General features: G+C 45.9%; 1 protein-coding gene across 1 annotated transcript in view; it reads right to left on the reverse strand.

The window, feature by feature from the left end:
* fibcd1a (fibrinogen C domain containing 1a) overlaps positions 1-12351 on the reverse strand; it is a 125113-nt gene that overhangs the window by 81875 nt on the left and 30887 nt on the right. The gene's annotated exons all lie outside the window — the stretch shown is intronic.

Genomic DNA, 12351 nt, shown 5'->3' on the forward strand with positions numbered 1-12351 from the left:
CTGCACATATCCCCCCCCCGTCCCCGTCCCCACCCGCCCCCTCCCTAACACGCTTCTGTAGCAACGACACTTGCCTGTCAATCACGAGTGGGCCTCAAACGACAATGCTGGTATGAAAAATGCATGCTAACCACAGGAGGTGTACACTCCACTCCTCTCTTCTCTGATCTGCTGAAGCCCTCTCTCTTCTCACACAGTAGCAACTCCTACAGCAGTTTGATACTGTACTTTGATATACTGTACTTTGTGAATATAAAACTATGAGCAGAGGTTCCACAGTATGTGTACTTCCAGCAATATGTTGTCTTGTAAAATTGTGCCATGATATATTTTGCTCTAGGATATGATTTACTCGAACTCTCGGCTTGGAAAACGTGACGTCGGCCTACAATCATCATTTTAAATCATATGTGCCATACAACAAAAATAACTATAAATATGACAAGGGGGTGCCAAATATAAAAATTACACTGTGCTTTGAGATTCAGTTATTACCCCTTAATAACTGAAAACACATCCAGAGGTCTCTCCATTGAAATCAATAACTAAATTCCCCCACCTCTCTCTCCTTTCCTCCAAAACGTTTTTCTTATCTCCTCTGGCTACTATTCTCAACACTGTCAAATGGCTTTCCAGAAAGCGCTGCCTGGAAAGCACAACGACACTCCTTGCATTTACCTGCTACCTTGTATGAGGGAGAAGGCCTCGGCTCTACTCTTTAAATGTCAATTTCATCTGAGAGTGTTTCTACAGCTTAGGCTTTGGGTCTCCGACACTCGGTGTGTGAATGTAAATGTGACTGTGCAGCAGAGTCGGCTGGCTGTCAGTGAGTGGATGCCACTTGAAAAGAGGGCAGGGACAAGGGAGGGGGAGAAGTGCCAGCCAGTATTAATTTAACGGCTCGGGTGACAGATGAATCGAGGTGAGTCATGCCTCCTTCTTGATTCCTATGACTTTGCGAGGGTAGAGACGGCAAAGGGCAGAGACGGTTGTTTCTGTAACAGAGGCTATAATCACCCCGGCCCTGATGGAATGTAGCACTGTAGCGACGGACTGGGTATCTATCGCCTGTAGTGGTCGTTCTAATGAGGTTACTTTGATAATAAAGTGACGATATGCAGCAGAGCTCTTGCAGGACTGTGAATTCCCAGCAGGTAGTGAACTACTACAGCACCAGCTCTATTCCTTTTTTTAAGGAGATCGAAATTCCAATTCCCTTTGGTATTCCATTATTTAGGACAGCGTGGTGGAAAGGAGATAAGGAGACAGATGCAGAGGGGGTAGTTAGATAGGAAGGGCTCAAACAGGTTTAGAATTCCTGGGGGATATGGTCTAAAGTCAGCAGCACTACTGTACCACTAGACCAGACTCTGGAACCATTCACTTCTACCACAACTGTTTACAAATGATGCCCTGCAAATAATATATGCGACTTTTATACAAAAGCGACTTACAGTCATGGGTGCATACATTTTACATATGGATGGAATCAAACCCACTACCCTGGTGTTATAAGTGCCATGCTGTCACGACTTCTGCCGAAGTCGGTGCCTCTCCTTGTTCAGGCGGGGTTCGGTGGTCGACAACACCAGTCTTCTAGCCATCGCCGATCCATTTTTCATTTTCCATTTGTTTTGTCTTGTTTTCCCACACACCTGGTTTTCATTTCCCTCATTACGTGTTGTGTATTTAACTCTTTGTTCCCCCCATGTCTTTGTGTGGTATTGTTTGTTATAAGTGCTTGTGCACATTTGTTTGACTGGTGCGCGTCGGGTTATTGTGCCCATATTTTGTATTACTTATGCCGATGGTTTTACTATTAAACTGCTCCGGCTATTACATAGTTCTGCTCTCCTGCGTCTGACTTCCCTGCCACTAGTTACGCACCCCATACAGAATACCACACCCAACCATATGGAGTCAGCAGGAGCAGGTGCCCCTGATAAGGGGGTAGAGGAGCGCGTCCAGGAGCAAGCGGCGATGATCCACCATCTTGGCGTCGCGATGGACCGCGTCGTTCAGACCATGGACCGCTGGGAGAGACAGAGAGTTCCTCCAGCGCCTCCACCAGCACAACCGGGCTTACCACTACTCATCCCTCCTGTATCCGGTCCCAGTGGGATGCGTTTCACCCTTCCTAGGGAGTATGATGGGACGGCGGCACGGTGCCAGGGTTTCCTGTTACAGCTGGACTTATACCTGGGCACCGTTTACCCGGCTCCCTCGGGAAGGGAGAGGGTGTCCACCCTCGTTTCGTGCCTCTTGGGGAGAGCTCTGGAGTGGGCTAACGCCGTGTGGGAAGAAGGAGATATGGCGTTGGACGACTTCGAGGAGTTCACCCGCCGCTTCCAGGCAGTCTTCGACCACCCGCCCAAGAGTAGAGCGGCGGGTGAACGTCTCTTCCACCTGTGGCAGGGGACGAGGAGCGCACAGGAGTTCGCTTTGGACTTTCGGACCCTGGCCGCCGGAGTGGGATGGAATGACAGGGCCCTGATCGACCACTATCTCTGCAGTTTGCGCGAGGACGTCCGTCGAGAGTTGGCCAGCAGGGACACCACCCTTACCTTTGACCAGCTGGTGGACCTGTCCATTCGGCTGGATAACCTGCTGGCTACCCGCAGAGGTCCAGATCGGGGTCTGTCGGTTCCATCCCCCAGCACCACCGCTCCGATGCCCATGGAGCTGGGAGGTGCTGCGCTCAGGCAGACCGGAGGAGGTTCCGTCTCGTGCACCATCTGTGGCCGCAGAGGTCACACTGCCGGTCGGTGCCGAGTTGGTTTCTCTGGGGGTCGAGGCAGCAGGCAGGGCACTCTGGCGTCACCCTAGGTGAGAAGGCACCATTCTCACCCAGAGCCCTCTGTTGCACACATGTTTTTGTTCGTTACTTTTCCTGAGTTTTCCTCGCATTCCCAGCATAAGGTGCTCATCGATTCAGGCACGGCAGGGAATTTTATAGACAGATCATTTGCCCATAGTTTAGGGATCCCCATCATTCCTGTGGCTATGCCCTTCCCAGGTCATGCCTTAGATAGTCGACCATTAGGGTCAGGGTTGATTAGGGAGGCCACCGCTCCTCTGGGCATGGTGACGCAGGGGGGTCACATGGAGAGAATCAGTCTCTTTCTCATTGACTCTCCTGCGTTTCCCGTGGTGCTAGGTCTACCTTGGTTAGCTTGTCATAACCCCCCTGTTTCATGGCAACGGAGGGCTCTCACGGGGTGGTCGTGAGAGTGCTCGGGGAGGTGCTTAGGGGTTTCCGTAGGTGCTACTACGGTGGAAAGTCCAGACCAGGTCTCCGCCGTGCGCATTCCCCCCGAATATGCCGATTTGGCAATTACCACCCCATCGACGCAGGGATTGTGCGATAAATCTCCTGGTAGACGCCGCACTTCCCAGGAGTCACGTGTATTCCCTGTCACAGGCGGAGACGGTGGCTATGGAAACATATGTTTCCGAATCCCTGCGTCAGGGGTACATTCGGTCCTCCACTTCACCCGCCTCCTCGAATTTATTTTTTGTCAAGAAGGAGGGAGGTTTGTGCCCGTGTATTGACTATCAAGGCCTTAATCAGATAACTGTGAGGTGCGATTGAGTCAATGCACGGGGCGCGCTTCTTCACCAAACTTGATCTCAGAAGTGCTTACAACCTGGTGCGTGTCCGGGCGGGAGACGAGTGGAAGACGGCGTTCAGTACGACCTCAGGGCATTATGAGTACCTCGTCATGTCGTACGAGTTGATGAATGCTCCATCAGTCTTCCAAGCCTTTGTTGACAAGATTTTCAGGGACCTGCACGGGCAGGGTGTAGTGGTGTATGTTGATGACATTCTGATATACTCCGCTACACGCGCCGAGCATGTGTTCCTGGTGTGCAAGTTGCTTGGTCGACTGTTGGAGCATGACCTGTTCGCCAAGGGTGAGAAATGCCTGTTCTTCCAACAGTCCATCTCCTTCCTAGGGTACCGCAATTCCACCTCTGGGGTGGAGATGGAGAGTGACCGCATTTCAGCCGTGCGTAGTTGGCCGACTCCCGCCACGGTAAAAGAGGTGCAGCGGTTTCTAGAGTTTGCCAATTACTACCGGAGGTTTATCCGGGGTTTTGGTCAGGTAGCGGCTCCCATTACCTCATTGCTGAAGGGGGGACCGGTACGTTTGCAGTGGTCGGCTGAGGCAAACAGGGCTTTTGGTCACCTGAGGGCTCTGTTTACCTCGGCTCCCGTGCTGGCCCATCCGGATCCCTCTTTGGCATTCATAGTGGAGGTGGATGCGTCCGAGGCTGGGATAGGAGCCGTGCTCTCTCAGCGCTCGGGTACGCCACCGAAGCTCCGCCCCTGTGCCTTCTTCTCGAGGAAGCTCAGCCCGGCGGAGTGAAACTATGACTTGGGGGACCGGGAGCTGTTGGCTGTCATCAAGGCTCTGAGGTGTGGAGACATTGGCTCATCTGGACTGACCACCGCAATCTGGAGAACATCCGGGCGGCGAGGAGACTGAACCCTCGCCAGGCAAGGTGGGCCATGTTTTTCACCCGTTTTGTGTTCACCCTTTCTTACAAACCAGGTTCCCAGAACGTGAAGGCAGACGCATTGTCCCGGCTGTATGACACAGAGGAGCGGCCCATGGATCCCACCCCCATACTCCCGGCCTCCTGCCTGGTGGCGCTGGTAATGTGGGAGCTGGACGGTAATGTGGGAGCTTGTTCGGGCGGTGTTCGGTGGTCGACGTCACCGGTCTTCTAGCCATCGCCGATCCATTTTTCATTTTCCATTTGTTTTGTCTTGTTTTCCCACACACCTGGTTTTCATTTCCCTCATTACATGTTGTGTATTTAACCCTCTGTTCCCCCCATGTCTTTGTGCGGTATTGTTTGTTGTAAGTGCTTGTGCACATTTGTTTGACTGGTGCATGTCGGGTTATTGTGCCCATATTTTGTATTTCTTATGCCGTTGGTTTTACTATTAAACTGCTCCGGCTATTACCTAGTTCTGCTCTCCTGCATCTGACTTCCCTTCCACCAGTTACGCACCCCTTACACATGCTCTATCAACTGAGCTAGAAAGAACCGCAAAGCTAGTTTCACAGCCACTATACCTCACACTCCTTATGATACAATTTTTGCTTGCCATAGCAACCTACAAAGTTCGACTAAGTGTCACGTCCTGACCAGTAAAAGGGGTTATTTGTTATTGTAGTTTGGTTAGGGCGTGGCAGGGGGTGTTTTTCTGTGTGTTTTGGGGTTTTGGGCATTCTATGTCCTTTTTTCTATGTGTTTGTATTTCTTTGTTTTGGCCTGGTATGGCTCTCAACATCGTTGTCGCTAATTGGGAGCCATACTTAGGTAGCCTGTTTTCCTTTGGGTTTTGTGGGTGGTTATTTTCTGTTCTGTGAGTATACCTGATTTTAAATGTAACCCCTTTTTTTAGGCACTAAACTATAGTACTTCCATAAACAAAATACTTCCCTTAATTGTTTTTTACTGGTACTTGGCTACCTTCAGACGAGTCTTGTGAGGCTAGTGGACATCTTAGAACAAAACAACCAACATGTAAGAGTCTCATATTTCCATAGACGGGTCATAATAGATTGGTTTAATCTCATGGTTATGACCCCGTCACAGCCATGATAAAAATGTCACAACACATTGTCTCTAATGTATTATTGCTTAATTATGACCTACTTCCCCCTGATAAAGGGTAGAAAAGACAGTAGGTTAGAAAAGTAGATCTCTTTTTCCATTTTGTAGTTGAATCCAATATTACAGAAGTAGAGTGAGTAGAGAGGTATGAGGTATGAGAGGAGATACAGACAAAGACTTTCCAAAAATGTTTTTTTTTCTCTCTAGCAGACCTTAAAGGCCCAATGCAGCCGTTTTATATCACTAACCACGTTTCCAAAAAATTACAACAGCTATGATGGAAACAAGTAGTTTTGGTACAATTTTGTAAATGCCCACAGATCATTTGTTCGTTTGACATGGTGGGATCTTTTTGTGTCTGTAAAGTTAATTATGCGAGAACTGGTGGTGGAAACACCTTTATGCGCATAAATGAGAGTGCCCGGTGATGCGCTTGATGCTCCTTTCCAATAAACATTGAGGATCTTATTCTGGTGACATGATGATTGAAGCTTGACTGCCGTTTGACAAATAAAAATATTCTTGATCTTATCCATAATAATCTCATCATGTAGACTCCCCTACCCACACAGTATCTGTGAGCTGTTGGCTAGAGTGCATGTGCCAAGACCAGAGTAGGCACAACTGTTATTTAACACAACCATTTTTGTGACAAAACTATCGGCAGAGCTGAAAATGCGATGGAAACACATTGAACTTTAGATTTTTATTCTGTAAATGAAAACGTAAGCGAAAAAGTATATTTTGTGTGTAATACATCATCACGCACAGACTTTTATCCACAACAAGTCCATTTGGTGGAAACACACCACTGCTGCATATTTTCTTTATGCGGATTCTAGATATTCACATGAAAATCTGTCGCCGATTGAATGGTAACCAATCGGTTACTACTGTAATAGATTTTCATTCAAATTGGCTTTTTTTGGGGGGGGGGGGTTGTTTAGCAAACAAATATTTCTCAAGCAAGAATTTTGCTAGGAATGCGTGTGGTCTGAGTTGGGAGGGAACATTTGAAACCAGCTGTTTGGAACTCACTTTGTTATTGGTCTATTAACCATGGAAAAGCACAAAATCCGTCCATGAAAAACTGCTGATTAGAAGGTCCTGTGTCGATTGCATTTTCAACCAGCAACTATCAGGAAATAACACTGATCAAATGGTTTCACACTTTTACAGTGTTAGTTTCATCAGCTGTCGTACAATATGATATTAAACACAGGAACAACATCATTTTGACCACAATAGGCCTTTAAAAGGTTTGACAACTGGGCTATGGAAGACGGTTATTGCCTGCATCCCGACATACAGAACTCTGGTGCAATTTAGGCTCTAGTTACTGTTGAATGGATCTTGACGAGTTGTTGCTTTGTATTTTGCATTTCTCCTTCTGCTGCTACAGTATCATATGAACAGTATCCTACAATATGTAGCCTATATTTATAAAGCATTTTGTATTTTCCACGCAGGTGGTGTGTGTATTGAGATAATGAGGGGGCTATAGGGTGTCTTCAGGCCTCATTAGTGACAGAGCTCCTGTGCAGAGTCAGGCTCCCAGGGTTACATTGCCATTCGGGTTTCAAAGGCACTCAGAGGACACATACTTAGCATATCACCATTACCATTCAGGAGGAGATGAAAGCTCCTCTATTGATTAGAGAGGGGAACAACAGCATTGAAAATGCATGATAAATGCCAATACTGCAGCAGCTTCACCTGACTCATTTACCATGAATAATCCCCTTTTTGATAGGTGTTTGAGGGATCATTGATATCCTGCTCTGTATACAGGTTGGGTCCTCAGTTAAGATTCTTCCAAATCACTCTCGAATCAATAGTGACAAAAACAAAATATGTAGTGTGTGTGAGACTCACTCAACCAATGAAAAGATCATTTGGTAATCGCAAGTGAAAATGCCCCTGTGCTATGAATACAATTTATGGTGTGTTTATTCTTTACCCCCTGAAAAGAACCACTATGAAACATGTTTATGACAAGATAAAAGTACCTAACCTTGAGCCTTCTTCAGCAAATAAATATTCACATTCTATACAGTGAGTGTATGTATCCATCTCCTGGTATATCTAAAGCCTGCTGGAGGCAGAGCAGCCCCTGGGATGTGACTATAGCTTCTTCTCTAGGTTATCACCTCCCTAATGGGACTCAAGTGTAATTTAATAAAAATTGACTGATCTGAACGGTGCTAAGAAAAGTCCACTGCGCATTCACTCATCCAGTAGGTCGTGTTCATTAGAGGAAAATGGACTGTGTTGTAAAGAGTTTTGCAATGTTTTCCATTGAATGCCCAAATAAACACACCCACGTTGATGCAGAGTTTAAAATGACATTGGTCACACCTCTGTCCAGAGTTGACAAGCAAGTTGTACAATGGCCGAGCAACAGCAGTCGGACTTAACAACAGGCCACAAAAAAAACGATATACACTATGTTACGGTAAATGCGTACAGACAGTGTTATTGTCTTCCTGATCCAGGACTAATCGGATTACAATGGTGCATTTTGTATTAGTGAGAAACTCACAGTGATAATGGTGTGTGTGTTTATATGTGTGTGTGTGTGCTTTCAACACAGGTACTTGAGAATGAACTCCTCCCGCTGTCAGGCTGCCAGTGGGATATTGCAGATTTTATTTAAAAAAAATCTCATTCTTATCACGCTGGGGATTGATCAAATGCGTGAGTTTGAAATAAATGCTGATGGGAATAACCTAACTGTTCATATCAAAATAGCAGAACGGACAATACCAAGTTGTCCTCTATTAGTAACAGTATACAGTACCAGTCAAAAGCTTGGACACACCTACTCATTCAAGTTTTTTATTTTATTTTTATACTATTTTCTACATTGTAGAATAATAGTGAAGACATCAAAACTATGAACCAAAAAAGTGTTAAACACATCAAAATATATTTTAAATTTGAGATTCTTCTAAGTAGTCAACCTTTTGCCTTGATGACAGCTTTGCACACTCTTGGCATTCTCTGAACCAGCTTCATCTGGAATGCTTTTCCAAAAGTCTTGAAGGAGTTCCCACATATGCTGAGCACTTGTTGGCTGCTTTTCCTTCACTCTGCAGTCCAACTCATCCCAAACCATCTCAATTGGGTTGAGGTAGGGTGATTGTGGAGGCCAGGTCATTTGATGCAGCACACTATCACTCTCCTTCTTGGTTAAAAAGCCTTTACACAGCCTGGAGGTGTGTTGGGTCATTGTCCTGTTGAAAAACACATGATAGTCCCACTAAGCGCAAAACAGATGGGATGGCGTATCGCTGCAGAATGCTGTGGTAGCCATGCTGGTTAAGTGTGCCTTGAATTTGAAATATATCACTGACAGTGTCACCAGCAAAGCACCCCCACACCATCACACCTCCTCCACCATGCTTCACAGTGTGAACCACACATGCAGAGATCATCCGTTCAACTACTCTTTGTCTCACAAAGACACGGCGGTTGAAACCAAAAATTTCAAATTTGGACTCATCAGACCAAAGGACATTATTCCACCCGTCTAATGTTCATTGCTCATGTTTATTGGCCCAAGCAAGTCTCTTCTTATTGGTGTCCTTTAGTAGTGGTTTCTTTGTAGCAATTCAACCATGAAGGCCTGATTCAAGCAGTCTCCTCTGAACACTTGATGTTGAGATGTGTCTGTTACTTGAACTCTGTGAAGCATTTATTTGGGCTGCAATTTATGAGTCTGGTAACGCTAATGAACATATCCTCTGCAGCAGAGGTAACTCTGGGTCTTCCTTTCCTGTGGCAATCCTCATGAGAGCCAGTTTCATCAAAGCGCTTGTTTTTGTGACTGCACTTGAAGAAACTTTCAAAGTTCTTGATATGTTTCCCTATTGACTGACCTTTATGTCTTAAAGTAATGGTGGACTGTCATTTCTCTTTGCTTATTTGAGCTGTTCTTGACATAATATGGACATGGTATTTTACCAAATAGGGCTTTATTCTGAATACCACCCTTACCTTGTCACAACACAACTGACTGGCTCAAACGCATTCAGAAGGAAAGAAATTCCACAAATTAACTTTAACAAGGCACATCTGCTAATTGAAATGCATTGCAGGTGAATACCTCATGAAGCTGTTAAATACCAAAGTGCAAGCTTTCATGAAGGCAAAACGTGGCTACTTTGAAGAATCACAAATATATAATATATGTTTAACACTTTTTTGGTTACTACATGATTCCATATGTTTTATTTCATAGTTTTGATGTCTTCACTATTATTTTACAATGTAGAAAACAGTCAAAATAAAGAAAACCCTTGAATGAGTATGTGTCTAAACTTTTGACTGGTACTGTATATACAAAAGTATGTGGACACCCCTTCAAATGAGTTGATTCGGCTATTTCAGCCACACCTGTTGCTGACAGGTGTATGAAATTGAGCACACCGCCATGCAATCTCCATAGACAAACAATGGCAGTAGAATGACCTTACTGAAGAGCTCAGTGACTTTCAACGTGGCACCATCATAGGATGCCACCTTTCCAACAAGTCAGTTCGTCAAATTTCTGCCCTGCTAGAGCTGCCCCGATCAACTGTAAGTGTGGTTATTCTGAAGTGGAAATGTCTGGGAGCAACAACGGCTCAGCCGCAAAGTGGTATGAATCATGTTTCACCATCTGGCAGTCGACGGACAAATCTGGGTTTGGCGGATGCCAGTAGAACGCTACCTGCCCCAATGCATAGTGCCAACTGTAAAGTTTGGTGGAGGAAGCATAATGGTCTGGGGCTGTTTTTCATGATTTTAAACTTTTAGGCTATTATTCAAACCAAAAACCTGTGAAGAGTAAATACAGTGCATTCGGAAAGTATTCAGAACCCTTGACTTTTTCCATATTTTGTTATGTTACAGCTGTAACGTCTGCTTCCAACTCACACTCTCAAACACGTACATCCCCTGAACGCAGCTCACCTTCCAGCCCACTTTCCAACTCACACTCTCAAACACATAGATCCTCTGAATGCAGCTCACTCTCCAGATCCCAATCACCTGAATTCTGATCACCTGTTCACACACCTGTATGTCATTATCACACACTATTTAGTTCAGTTCTTTGCACCCCAACATTGTGAGGTATTGTTTGTATTGTGACACACTTCTATTTGGAGTGCTGTTTTTCCCGTGATTTAAATCCTCCCGTGTATGATAGTTTTTGCCTGCCTTACTAACAACTCCTTTTGCCTATTCCCTGCCTGTACTTTAGCCTATTGGATTTCCTGTTATCAACCTATTGCCTGATCTCCCGGATGACGTTACTAGCCTTTTCCCTACGTGTACTGTTGCCTTTTTGGACCCCCTGTGTATGACCATCTGCCTGCTCCTGGACCCAGCTACCTGCCTCCTCCAGTGGTCCTTTACAAATAAACACCTGCTGCACCCTGCGCTTGAAACCAGCTCTCTGTCTCCCATCGTGTTCATTACAACAGCCTTATTCTAAAATTGATTTTAAAAATTAATTTGTCATCAATCTACACACAATACCCCACAATGACAAAGCAAAAACTGAAATATCACATTTACATAAGTATTCAGACCCTTTACTCAGTAATTTGTTGAAGCACCTTTGGCAGCGATTACAGCCTAAAGTCTTCTTGGGTATGACGCTACAAGCTTGGCAGACCTGTGTTTGCGGAGTTTCTCCCATTCTTCTCTGCAGATCCTCGATCGGGTTCAAGTCCGGGCTCTGGCTGGGCCGCTGAAGGCCATTCAGAAACTTGTCCCGAAACTACTCCTGCATTGTCTTGGCTGTGTGCTTTGGGTTGTTGTTCTGTTGGAAGGTGAAGCTTCGCCCCAGTCTGAGGTTCTGAGCGCTCTGGAGCAGGTTTTCATCAAGGATCTCTCTGTTCTTTGCTCCACTCATCTTTTCCTCGATCCTGACTAGTCTCCCAGTCCCTGCCGCTGAAAAACATCCCCACAGCTTGATGCTGCCACCACCATGCTTCACCGTAGGGATGGTATTGGCCAAGTGATGCTTGGCATTCAGGCCAAAGAGTTCAATCTTGGTTTCATCAGACCAGAGAATCTTGTTTATCATGGTCAGAGTCCTTCAGGTGCCTTTTGGCAAACTCCAAGCAGGCTGTCATGTGCCTTTTACTGAGGAGTGGCTTCTGTCTGTGTCATGGGCGTCGTAAAGGACAGACCAAGGCGCAGCGGATATCGTGCTCATCTTCTTTTTTATTACGAGTGAACACTTAAACAAACAAAAAACAACGCCAAACAACAGTTCTGTAAGGACACAAGGACTATACGAAAAACAACCACCCACAAAACCCAAAGGAAAACAGGCTGCCTAAGTATGGCTTCCAATCAGAGACAACGAAAGACACCTGCCTCTGATTGGAAACCACACTCGGCCAAACCTGGAAAACGGAACATAGAAAATGAAAACTAGAACCAAAATCCCCTAGACCAAAAACCCCAAAACACACAAAACAAACACCCCCTGCCACGCCCTGACCATACCACAATGACAAAAGACCCCTTTACTGGTCAGGACGTGACAGTACCCCCCCCCCCAAAGGTGCAGACCCCGAATGCACCTCAAAACAAAAACCCCCACAAAACAACCCCAAACCTAAATGGAGGGAAGGGAGGGTGGCCACTGTCAACGGCGGTCCCTGTGCTACACCCCCCCTTCCCAATCCTCCCACTACGGAGGTGGCTCTGGCTCTGGGC

Source organism: Salmo salar, chromosome ssa24, assembly GCF_905237065.1.
Source record: "Salmo salar chromosome ssa24, Ssal_v3.1, whole genome shotgun sequence".
Classification (NCBI taxonomy): domain Eukaryota; kingdom Metazoa; phylum Chordata; class Actinopteri; order Salmoniformes; family Salmonidae; genus Salmo; species Salmo salar.